The sequence below is a fragment of the Suncus etruscus genome, chromosome 4, assembly GCF_024139225.1.
Source record: "Suncus etruscus isolate mSunEtr1 chromosome 4, mSunEtr1.pri.cur, whole genome shotgun sequence".
NCBI lineage: Eukaryota > Metazoa > Chordata > Mammalia > Eulipotyphla > Soricidae > Suncus > Suncus etruscus.
In genome coordinates this window covers 95,122,620-95,134,867 of record NC_064851.1, presented here as the reverse complement: position 1 = coordinate 95,134,867, position 12,248 = coordinate 95,122,620, and the positions used below count along the sequence as shown (strand labels likewise).

Here is a 12,248-nt window from a genome sequence, read left to right as displayed (position 1 = left end):
GCGGGGTGGGGAGGAGAGATAATTTGGGACATTGATGGTAGGAATGTTGCAACTGGTGATGGGGGGTGTCCTCTTATATGACTGAAACATAACCACAATCATGTTTGTAACCAAGGTGTTTAAATAAAAATATTATTTAAAAAATACAAACAAAAGTGGGAAACCAAAAAAAAAAGAAAAAAAGTAAAAAGATTAAATAGCAATCTTGAGTATTGCCTATTGATTGTGTCAATATTTTGGAGTTCACTACCTCTATACAGATAGATTCTTATCTTGATTTTTTTTGCAGGGGTCACACCCAGTGATGCTCAGGGGTTACTCCTGGCTATGCGCTCAGAAATCACTCCTGGCTTGGGGGACCATGTGGGATGGGGGGGGGGGGGGATTAAACCACAGTCAATCCTCTGCACCACTGCTCCAGCCCCTCTCATCTTGATTTAATTCCCATTAGGAAATTATTGCTAGTTTTTGTCAGCAGGACTTAAGAGAATTTTTTAGCTGCAGTAAGTTATGCACATTTATTTCTTTCTGTTCAGTGGAAATACTCCAATCTATTGAGCTCATTATTTTATTAGGAACAAATAAGTTTAAACTGATAATATACACTTAAAAAGTCTGTTGTTTTATATAAAGTAGGTCAACAGACTTATCATTAAATTTTTCAACTTAGTGTATGAATGATATTAGGGTTACATAGGTAGCTGATGTTAAATTGTGTACAAATCATACAATTAAAGTGGATACCTTGAGGAAAGTTACTTATAAAAAAACTGAAATTTTTTCCAACATTTGGAATTTAAATCTAGTCTCTGGAAAAAGTAAAAGCTTTAGATTTAGAGTCATAAAACAAGTCTTAAAACTAGTAGTTGTGTTCTCCATTTTGAGCTCCAACTTTTGTCACATTTAAGATGAGATAACAAGTTATCCAAATTCTTACAGAATAAATAAACTGCACTTATTTGCACTGATAAGGTTTATAATACAAAATAATTATAAAAAATGTTGCTTTTGGAAAAAATGGTATGATATTTAGTTCATGTTAAAAAAATAAAGAATATTCAAAGATGAAAGTAATGCTGATGCAAATATGTATGCCTAGACAATTAGGAGCTTTTAAAAGTATCTGGTTTCACTGTATTTGTCAGCTCTTTCTGTTATTAATCATGTCAAAGGTAGAAGACTGTACTATTTGTAGGAATCAACAGAACCAAAAAAATTTAAAACATTTATTGGAGAACCTGAAATGTATGAGGTACTGTCTTATATAATTCTCATAACAAACATGTGAGAAAGGCAAGGCTCAGGGATATTAAGAAATGTAAGAAAGGTTGATCAATAGCTGAGCTGGAATTTAAAAAGTAGTTCTGACTCCATAACAATTTGTTTGCACTAATGTCACAGAGATTCTTAGTACTAGCACAACGATGTTTTTTTTTTTTTATCTAAAAAGGGACAAAAAAAAAAAAACACTGACAATTAATATATTTCCTACCAATTATTTTTCCATACTGCATGCTTAGAAGGTTTGATTCCTTGTAAGAAACATGCTGTTTTAGTTTCTTTTGTTCCTTTAGCCAAACCTTTGTCAGGTTTTTACTTGTGTTCATAGCATTGATGCACTAATCAACAGAGATAAAGTGGTACTCTGAGATATTGGCTCATGTAAACTGGAAGAATTCTAATTTCTAAGTAGAAATAATTATTGTAGATTTTTTTTTTGCTTGTTAAAGGGGGTCAAAACACTGAATGTTTAAATATATTGCTTAAGAGAACATATGTAAGTATAAATTTTTTAAAAATTTGTTTTAAAAAAGACATTTAAGATACAGGAATTTCAGAAATGGAAAAAACATATCTCAAAATTCACTGATATAATTTAGAATAATTTGTTTACTTACAATGCCCAGATAGTCCCATTAGCTTCCATGGAGTATAGATTATTTTTTTGTAGGAAACTCTCTCTTTATACTAACAAAAATTAGTTGCTAATTTTAGTAAGTTTAAGGAAATTAGAGCTCTACTTCCCTGTGCTCGCTTTGGCAGCACATATACTAAAATTGGAATGATACAGAGAAGTTTAGCATGGCCCCTGCGCAAGAGCTCTACTTCCCTACAACCACTGCTCAAGTACCTGTTATATCAGCTAATAATAAAAAAAAAGAACTTGGCTTCATGCATTTATTATACAATGTAGTTCTCTTAAGTGATGTGATTTATGTGGAAATCTTTCCAGAACCAAGAGCAGTATTCTTTCAACTTAAAAATATGGGGGCCGAAGAGATAGCATGGAAATAAGGCATTTGCCTTTCATGCAGTAGGTCGGTGGTTTGAATCCCGGCATCCCATATGGTCCCCTGAGCCTGCCAGGAGCCATTTCTGAGCATAGAGCATTCTGAGCGCTGCTGGGTGTGACCCAAAATTCAAATATATATAACATATTAAATATTAAATATATATAACATGTTAAATTAAATATTAAATATATATAACATATTAAATAATCTGACTTTTTCTTAAATAAGAAAACTGGTATTTTATTTTTAAAAACTGTACACACCAATATCTGATTCAGAAGATACTTGAAGAATATGTCAGTACATATTATTTAGATAAATAGCATACGGGGACTAAAACAACAGCATAGAGGGTAAGGTGCTTGACTTGCATATGGCTGATCCAAATTCTATCCCCAGCATCCCTTATGGTTCCCCAAGTCTGCCAACAATGATTTCTGGTTCTCAAAGCCAGGAGTAACCCCTGAGCACCCCTGGTGTGATGAAAAACAAACAAAAGTAGCTTATGTGCATCACCTGCAAACCTTTATTATCTGCCTATCACATTTACTGGACCTATACTCTTCAGATGCCACAGACGTTGATAATTAAGAAGGCATTAAAATCTATATTTTTTTCTCCAATTGTTACCACATTTTTTATTACTTCTAAACATCTTTTAGAATTGTAGTAAGGTGGCACCGGAGAGATAGCATGGAAGTAAGGCATTTACCTTTCATGCAGAAGGTCATCAGTTCGAATTTCGGCGTCCCATATGGTCCCCCGTGCCTGCCAGGGGCAATTTCTGAGCACGGAGCCAGGAAAAACCCTTGAGCACTCCCGGGTGTGACCCAAAAACCACACAAAAAAAATTGTAGTAAGGTCTATTTATTTTATAATTTACATTAATAAATGAAATAATTTCTAGCTTATTGGCTCTGATTTTATTTGAATAAAGATCCTCAAAGCAAAACATCTGACAGGTTCATCTAAGAACTTAACTAAAACAAGGGAAATCTGTAAGAAAATACAAAAAGTAGAATTTACTTTTTTATGTAGAAAATACAAAATAAGATATTGATATACTACCACTAGGGCAACTGAAAGAAAATTATTGAAGATTTTTGTGACCTCCAGCAGTACTATTGCTAAAGAAGTTGGACATAAGTTACACAGTATATGAAAACTAAAATAAACGATAAGGTCACAACTTATTTTTAATTGCTTACTTTGGGGGCCACAAACAGCAGTGATTAGGGTTTTCTTCAGGATCACTGCTCAGAGATCATTCCTGGCAGGATTTGAGAAATAGTGTGGGATACCAAAGTTTTAATTCAGGTTGACCTAACTGGCTTTACTATCTCTTTGGAAGTAGGTTGCTAATTCTGACAAAAGAAGCAGTGAACAAAGGTTTCTTTAAGAGATTCTTGAACAGTGTGAACTGATTCTTAATGTGGGAGAAAGGAGTGACTACAAGAAAGGAGATTGCCAGAAATGAAGATTTCCAAATGCTGTATCCAAATATGCCAGATTCTGCATGCCATGCATGTGGCCAACCTGGGCACTGCGAGTACAGAGTACAGAGCCAGCAGTAACTTCTGCATATAGCCATGTGTGGCCCACAATCAGACAAATAAAAATTTCAAATATCTGTCTATTCCCTGTTCAATACATGCACACTACAAACTTTAAACAGTAGTCTGAAAGTTCTTAATGGTGATTTGAGTTGTTCCCAAGCAAGGAATTTAAGTTAAAAATATGTATCCAATAATATTCATTAACAATCAAAACTAAGAAAGAAATGAGTAAGATTGTCAGTCAGATAACAAAATTTGGGTGTTCAAATTAAAAATGATGATAAAATATATAAAATACACAATGGAATAAAGATTCCAATAGGTATTACTTATTTTGAAAAACTAAACAACCAAGAGTATTCAAACACAAATTAATTCAAAAATTGGAGGTAGCAGAATTTTAAAGCATTTGCTATAATTATTCTTATTGTAGATTTTTTTTTTTTGCTTTTTATTTTACCATACCCAGTGATGGTAAGGTGTTACTCCTGGCTATTCTCTCAAGAATCACTTCTGATGTTGCTCAGATGATCATATGAGATTTTGGAGATCAAACTCAGGTTGGCCAAAGGTAAGGCAAACACCTTACCCACTATACTATCTCTCCAAACTTTTAATGATGATTCTTAATAGTAAAAGTGAAAATATGCTTATAATGCATGAAAAGATAGAAAATATGAGGAAAAAATAATAAACAATTAAAAAGATCCAAAGAAAAATCCTGAAACTAAATATTACAATATTATAAAAATGTGCAGTGGACATGTTTAAAAGAATATTGAACATTTCAGAGAAATTTAAGTGTATGCAAAGAATGAGGATATATTTAATATGAAAAATAAGCAATTTAAATGAAGAAACAAACAAAATTTTTGATAATTTGTGTTACAACATTAAAAGATAATGTCCGTGTAAGTCATTCCAAAAGGGGAGGGAGAAGAGAGTTACTTCTTTGGGGGTGGGCACACCAGGTGACGCTCAGGGGTTACTTCTTGCTATGCACTCAGAAATCGCTCCTGACTCAGGGGACCATATGGGATGCCGGGGACAAACTGTGGTATGTCCTGGATCTGCCACCTGCAAGGCTGTGCTATTGCTCCAGCCCTGGCGGAAAAAGAGACTTTGACATAGACATTTTGGTCAGGTACCTGCATTGTTCTTGGTTAGCTACGGTTCAATCTTCAGCATTGTACCAAGAGAGAGCCCAAAGCGGAACCATAAGTAATCCCTAACGCAATCAAGTGTGGGCTTAAAAATATACAGCTTTTGGAAAATATGTACAAATTCACAAAGAAGAAAATTTTAGTTATAAAAAAATGAGATCGAGGCACTTCCTAGACAAACTACAAAAAGGCAAAATATAGAAAAATCATGGCAAACTTCTCATCAGAAGCAAAGAGACTAAATTACCTGCTTAAATGATCATAGCAATAAAAACTTAAAAGACTGAAACTGTAACAAGTGTTAATAAGCTTCATTTATTTTCATACTTATGTTTTATGATATCTTCTGTTTTAGCAGTAAGCTGTCTTAGAAAAGGAGTAATATGAACAACAACAAAAATTAAAGTATTTGCTTGTCTGAATCTTACATTTATATAAGGAGCAAAAAAAAACCCAATAGGATTTAGATATTTATCACTTAAATTATTGATTAAATATTTATATCTAAAGGGTTAATAAAGCTTAAAATGCACTAAGTGTGCTGTCATCTTTGGGGATTATCTAATTCTATATAAAACAAGTAGTCTTGGTGGAATCTCTCTGCTTTAAAAATATGTTGAGTATGGAATACTTACATTTAATTTGACCATCTATTTTTGAGGATGACATTCCTTTTAAGTTAAAGTTTTTCAAGAGTCCTGTATTAATTTCTGCTATCTAAGTATTAGACTAGTTGGAAGTACCTATTTATTAACTTTCAAAATGTGACTTACATGGCATGGCCTAGAATATTCATGATGGAATTATCTTGATCTTCCTTTAATCAATTACTCAGAAGTAAGTCACAGCCATTTTACTTATTTATTTGTTTGTTTGTTTGTTTGTTTGAGGCTACTACTGGTTTTGCTCAGTAGTTACTCCTGGCTATGTACTCAGAAATCGCTCCTTGTTTGGGGGATCATATAGGATGCCAGGGGATTGAACTGCAGTCCATCCTAGGCTAGCGCAGGCCAGGCAGATGCCTTACTGCTTGCACCACCACTCTGGCCCCAAGAATCCATTTAAATTTTCCAAAAGAAACCAGGGGCCAGAGTGATAGCAAAACAGTAGGGTGTTTACCTTGCACGAGGCTGACCCAGGATGAACCTGGTTTAATCCCCAGCATCCCATATGGTTAGGAGTGATGACTGTGTGCAGAGCCAGGAGTAACTCCTGAGCATCACAGGATGTGGCCCATATGTGAAAGAATAAAAAAAAAGAAAAAGAAAGAAAGAAAGAAAGAAAGAAAGAAAGAAAGAAGAAAGAAAAAAGAAAGAAGAAAGGAAGAAGAAAGGAAGAAAAGAAAGACAAAAGGAATAAAGAAGAAAGGAAGAAAGGAAAGAAAGAAAGAGGAGAAAGAAAAAAGAAAGAAAAAGAAAAAAGAAAGAAAGAAATAAGAAAGAAAAAGAAAAAAACTAGGTAAAATAAACAGCAAATATTCATGAGTATATGCTCAGAGCACTTTCCATCACAAAGCTTACATGCATAAAACATGAATTATAATTAGAAGTTTGTTAAGCAGGAAGTCAGAACAAGGGGAAGTTAAGAAGGACAAAAGGTTTAATAGCATTTGGATAATATAAACTTATTCATTCACCTTAGAAGTCTTATTGACATGCATATACCTAAAATATGGTCTTAGAGCCCCTGGAGTGTGTGAATCTGGCCATGATTTGTGCACTGGATTGCCTTTATTTTAATCTTCCCAGGTAATTAGTTCCACTATAACATATTCAGAATTTAGATATACTGAAATACTAAAAATGTTATATTACAATCTTGTTAGCATGAGAGTCATCTGATCTTTCTTTTAGGTGACGGTATTTCTCAGATCTGGAGACTGTCAATTTAAAAGCATAATTCCCAAAGGATTGTTGTTTCCCTCAATTTTATATTCAGTATCCCAAGAGTCATATGTTCCTCCAGACTTGCCAATGCAAATAACAGATAATAACTACATCAATAATCATCATCAGAGACACATATGTAGTAGGAAATTACTTGAAGCTATATGCTTTTCAAGAGTTCTAGTTATTATATCTTTCCTAGATATTTTCTCCCTCTCAATTCATAAATTCATGAAGCTTAAAAGTGACCTTAGAGATCATCTGATTCAATAGCATATTTTATAGGATAGAAAAGTGCTGCTCCAGAGATTTTTAAGTCGTATAATGTGCAAGTTTCCCATAGTGGAAACTAAATTTGGTGTCCACTGACTTTCAGCCTCTCCTATTCTCTGCTGCCTTAAGGGCATGAGACTTCAAGACTTAGGGTCACACAAAGATTTAATCTATATCCTTCATGCTGGTAGCTCTTGGAAAAAAATTTTTTTAACATCACTACTATAGGGAGAGAAATATGTTCAGGGTTGTCATATATGCTTTGGGATTTAATTTATCTAAAATAAATTGTTGTATCACAAGTAATAAAGAGAGAATTGTTTATTTAATGAAAAGCAGCATGTTTTACATGATTTTATATTGTTTTCTGAGCAGTTTCCACATTAAATCTGAGTCTCTGTAAGACCTTTTATTTGCTCTAAATACATGTGCTAAGAATTTCAGAACAGATTATTTAATTAAATAAAACTTTACATAGAGTATAGAAAGGATGTGATTATTTAAATTACAAGTGGTAATTTTTTAAATGATATTAGAGAATGGGTGGTAGTTGATTGTTTAGCAAGAACTTTAAAAAGCAGTAGAAATAACCAGTACTTGTTTCTTTGGCTATGAGAATGAAATTCAATGATGCCTATACATAATGTGAAATTTAGATTTGATAAAAAGAATAATTTATCTACTAAAGTTTACTCATGACAAATCATTCATATTTTCTAGAGTTGTTGTCTTACCAAGGTACTCAGATCTGGAGAATGTCAATTTAAAAGCGGAATTCTCAAAGGATTGTTATTTCTCTCATTTTTATACTCAGTATTCCAAAAGTCATATGTTCCTCCAAACTCCAGAGGATAAACTTTTATTTTAGGCCACACAGATGCTTTGAGAGTCATGAGTAACCTGAGATTTAGTACAGAGGTGAAGGTGTTGGCCCTCCAAGTAGCTGACCCTGCTTCAATCCCTTGATGTCACATATGGACACCCAAGCAGGACTCACCAATAGTGACTCCTGAATACAGAGACAGGAGTAAACCCTGAGCACAGCAGGGTGTTGTCCCTCCACCCCCCACAAAATGATAGAATAATGCTTCTATCTTAGCAAAGTTTATGATTATAAATAGAGAAAGAAGAAAAAATTATTTAGTATTTATGTTTATATTGATAGTACAATGGGCCAGGCAGTTATCTTGAATGTCAACAGCCTAGATTTTATCTCAGTATATGGTGCTTTGAGCAGTGTCAGGAGTAACACATAAGCATGGAGCCAAGAATAGGTTCTGAGCATTGGTTGGTGTGACTCTATGCAATGTGTCCCCTACAACTTCTAATGAAGTACATATTATAACATTTGCGAGTAAAAGATCAATTATGTTGAAGATTATTTTAAAGTTTGCTACAAATTTTTGGTTTAAGATTTTGGCCTAGCATCACATAGAAAGGTATGTAGAAGACAATAACATTTAACACTACATCATATTATTACATGATTCAAACTCTTTCAAGTTCAGTATAATCTAGTAATTTATTTAAATATAAATTCTGTAGTAATTCTTAATGTAGCCTCTTAGAAACTGGAATTTTTTATTATATATAATTTTTATTTTGACCATATTGGCTTACATATCTTTCACAGTAGTATTTTAGGTACATATTAACATTAAATAGAAACTAATTTTTTTAAATTAATTTTTGTGACCAAAGTGGATTACAAATCTTTCACAGTAATATTTTAGGTACATAGTGGCATTGAATCCAGGGCATTCCCACCACCAGTGTTGTCCTCCCTTAAACCTTTTTCCCAACATGCATCCTATATGCCCTCCTTTGCCCATGGGCTGCTAGTATCTCGTGTCTTTGTGTCTAGTTTGTTGTAGAATGAGCATCGATTCTGTTGTCATTGGCTTTGGATTGTGTGTTTAAAACTGATCATTTTTTCCCTACTCAATGTTAATACAACTGTTTGGTCTTGGTACCATCCATTTTCCTCTCAATTTATGAGGCAGAACAAGTAGATCCAAGTTATGTAATTCTGTTTGAAAGAAAAGAAAAACAAAACAAAAGCAAAACAAAAAACAAACAAACAAGAAAACCCTCAAAAAGCAACAAACAAAAGAAATAAATCTGTGAGGGGTCAATCTAGAGGGTTATAAATATCAATTTAAGAGAAGTGAGGGGATAAGGAAGAAAAACATTACAAAAAGACAAAAAATTAAAAATTAAGAAAGAAAGAACAGACAAACAAGAAAACAAAAAACCCAACAAAACAAAACAAAAACTACAATGACCAAAAAAAATCCCAAAAACACCACAGCAATACAGACAACAACCAAGCCATAATCACAAGCCCAAAATAAAACAAAAAAAGAAAAAGAAAAAATATTTATGTTTCCTTTTATTTTCACCTCTTTTGCAAAGGAACAGTAAATATTGGGGGAGATTAGAAAGGGAATTCCCTTGGCCTAAGAGATACAGGATTTCTCGCCCTTGAAGCATACTGTCATGGGAATATCTAAAGGCTTCGTACATGCTCTTTTATGCTCCCCTAGGTCTTTACGTGGTGTCTGTAAACCTTCTGCTCAGTTGTAGATAATAAAATCAGGCCTCTGTAACGAGAGATCTTGGTATTTGCAGAGGTCATAGGATGGAGCCTAGGATAGAGTCTTTCTTTATGGTGTTAGAAGTTCTGTTCCATCATTGTTTTTTAAATCAGTCTTCTGTAATTGGTGGTCTTGGTGTTTGCACCAAACCTAGAATAAGCCTAGGATAAAGTCTTTCATTATGAGAAATTAAAATTTTAAGCAAAGGTTTTATAATCATAGATTGACTAACATAACTTAAAAATAGTAAAGTTAATAGGGCTTACTTCTGGTGACAACACCAAGATTTTAGATAAAGGCTAAGTTTTAATAGTTTAGTGTTAAACTATTAAGGATATGTTCCCAAATATTTGAAAATAATTGTGTGACTTATTCACAAATTAATCCATTTATTTATTTACCTATTTTCTGTTTCAAGGTTATAGATAATTCCAGTATTTTTTGTTGTTGTTGTTGTTTTCTTTTGGGCCACACCCATTTGATGCTCAGGGGTTACTCCTGGCTAAGTGCTCAGAAATTGCCCCTGGCTTGGGGGGACCATATGGGACGCAGGAATCAAACTGCGGTCCTTTTTTGGCTAGCGCTTGCAAGGCAGATACCTTACCTCTAGCGCCACCTACCTGGCCCCAAAAATTCCAGTATTTTAGGGAATCAGAATCTCTACTGGATAAGGCACCATTGCCAGACCATATTAAACTTCTATGATCATTTAGACTCTAAATGAGTGATGCCAATAACATGCTAATAAATGTGTGTATGTATTTTTATTTTTATTTAAACATTAGGATTACAAGATTATTCATAATAGTTGTTTTCTTTCCCAATAGATAAAGTTGTTCATGATTTAGTTATAGTCATGCAATGTACAACCTTTATCAGTGCATATTCCCCTGTCAGTGTGCCAGTTTCTCTCACTCTCCTTTCTTTTTTATTTATTTTATTTTAGTTTTTAATTTTATTATTTTTTACAGTCTTTCACAGCTATATATATATATGTATGTATATGTGTGTGTGTGTATTAAATTACAATGTAGGCCACAAAATAGTAGTTAGCTATGATGAGTGACATAGCTTACTGTGGAGTATGGTCTTCACAGCTATATTTAAGGTACATAGTGACAGTGAATTAGGGCAATTCCCACCACCAGTGTTGACTTCCCTCTGTACTTGTTTCAGGTATGCTTCTCCTGTCTTCACCCTTAGCCCCCTGGACTAAGTGGAACAAGTCCCTTTTATGTATAACCTGTTGTAGTTTGGGTCTTTTGTTTCTATTGTTGTTGACTTTGGGTTGGGTCTTTAGAGCTGATCTTTTTTTTTTTTTCTATTCAATGTTCATGAGACTGCTTGTGTCTGATTTTTACCATCCACTTTTATTTTTTTCAATTTATGAGGTAGAACAAGCTGATTTGTGTTCTATGGTTCAGTTAAAAAAAGTGGGGATGGGGGATGAGCCCATGTGTAGAAGCTATATATTTAAATTTCAAAGAAGAAAGATAAAAAAAAACAAAACCACATCAAAATTAAAAAAAAAGAGAGAAGGGGCTGGTGTGGTAAGATATTTTTTTCATAGGTACAGTAATTGGGGAAATTACAAAGGAAATTCCCTTGGCCTAGAGATACAGGGTTTCTCCACCCTTGAAACATACTGTCATAGGATCTACTACAGGTTACGGTCATGTTCATTGTCAAAGCCTCATGTCTTTTTATGGTGCCAGGAAATGTTCTGCTCAGTTGTGGTTGTCAAAGTCATTCTTCTGCAATTAAAGATTTTGGTTTTTGCACAGGTCCTAGGACTAAGTCTAGGATAGTCTTTCTTTATGGTTCCAGAAGTTCTGTTCCTTCACAGTTGTTGCAGTCAGTCTTCTGTAATTAGTGATCTTGGTTTTTGCACAGATCAAAAAATGGAGTGTCTTCTAATTTCATCTCACCTTTAGGTGATGAGTTTGTGGAACCTGCCTTTAGATCAAGTTGTTGCTGTTTCCTCATCTTCAGGATGTCCTATGCACCTAGCCTAAGTCTGGTGTAAGTTGATGCGAGAGTGGTATCAGGGATTCCCTTGCACCCTTCCTTTCTGTCCTAAATCAGCTGCCTCGGTGATAGACATTTTTCTTCTCTCTTCTTTCTCACTCTTTCTCTCTCTTCAATTTCTTCCTTTCCTTTTAGAGACTGTTGTTTGCAACTCTGCTGCTGAAGTGTTATTATTTATATCACTTTACCTTCTTTTAGCACCCAGTTCTTTTTGTTTGTTTGGTTTTGGGCCACATGGGGTAACACTCAGGAGCTACTCCTGATTATGTGCTGAGAAATTGCTCCTGGCTAGGGGGACCATGTGAGACACCAGGATCTAAATCAGGTCCATTCTGTGTCAGCCACATGCTAGGCAAATGCCCTACCGCAGTGCTATCTCTCAGGCCCCAGCACCCAGTTCTTATCCAAAGTGCTAAGACAGTTGGAGAAGTGTCTGGTTGGATACTTGGCT

At 34.3% G+C, this 12,248-nt stretch overlaps 1 protein-coding gene, 1 non-coding gene and 1 pseudogene across 3 annotated transcripts in view; 1 reads left to right on the top strand and 2 right to left on the bottom strand.

The window, feature by feature from the left end:
* The window catches only part of NKAIN2 (sodium/potassium transporting ATPase interacting 2), a 1,155,126-nt gene that overhangs the window by 244,315 nt on the left and 898,563 nt on the right, over positions 1–12,248 (bottom strand). The window lies entirely within an intron of this gene.
* On the top strand, positions 2,028–2,098 carry LOC126007593 (uncharacterized; annotated as a pseudogene).
* LOC126007718 (small nucleolar RNA SNORA4) lies at positions 10,797–10,885 on the bottom strand. Its single transcript, XR_007495211.1, has one exon. It is a non-coding gene; the product is annotated as a small nucleolar RNA SNORA4 (small nucleolar RNA).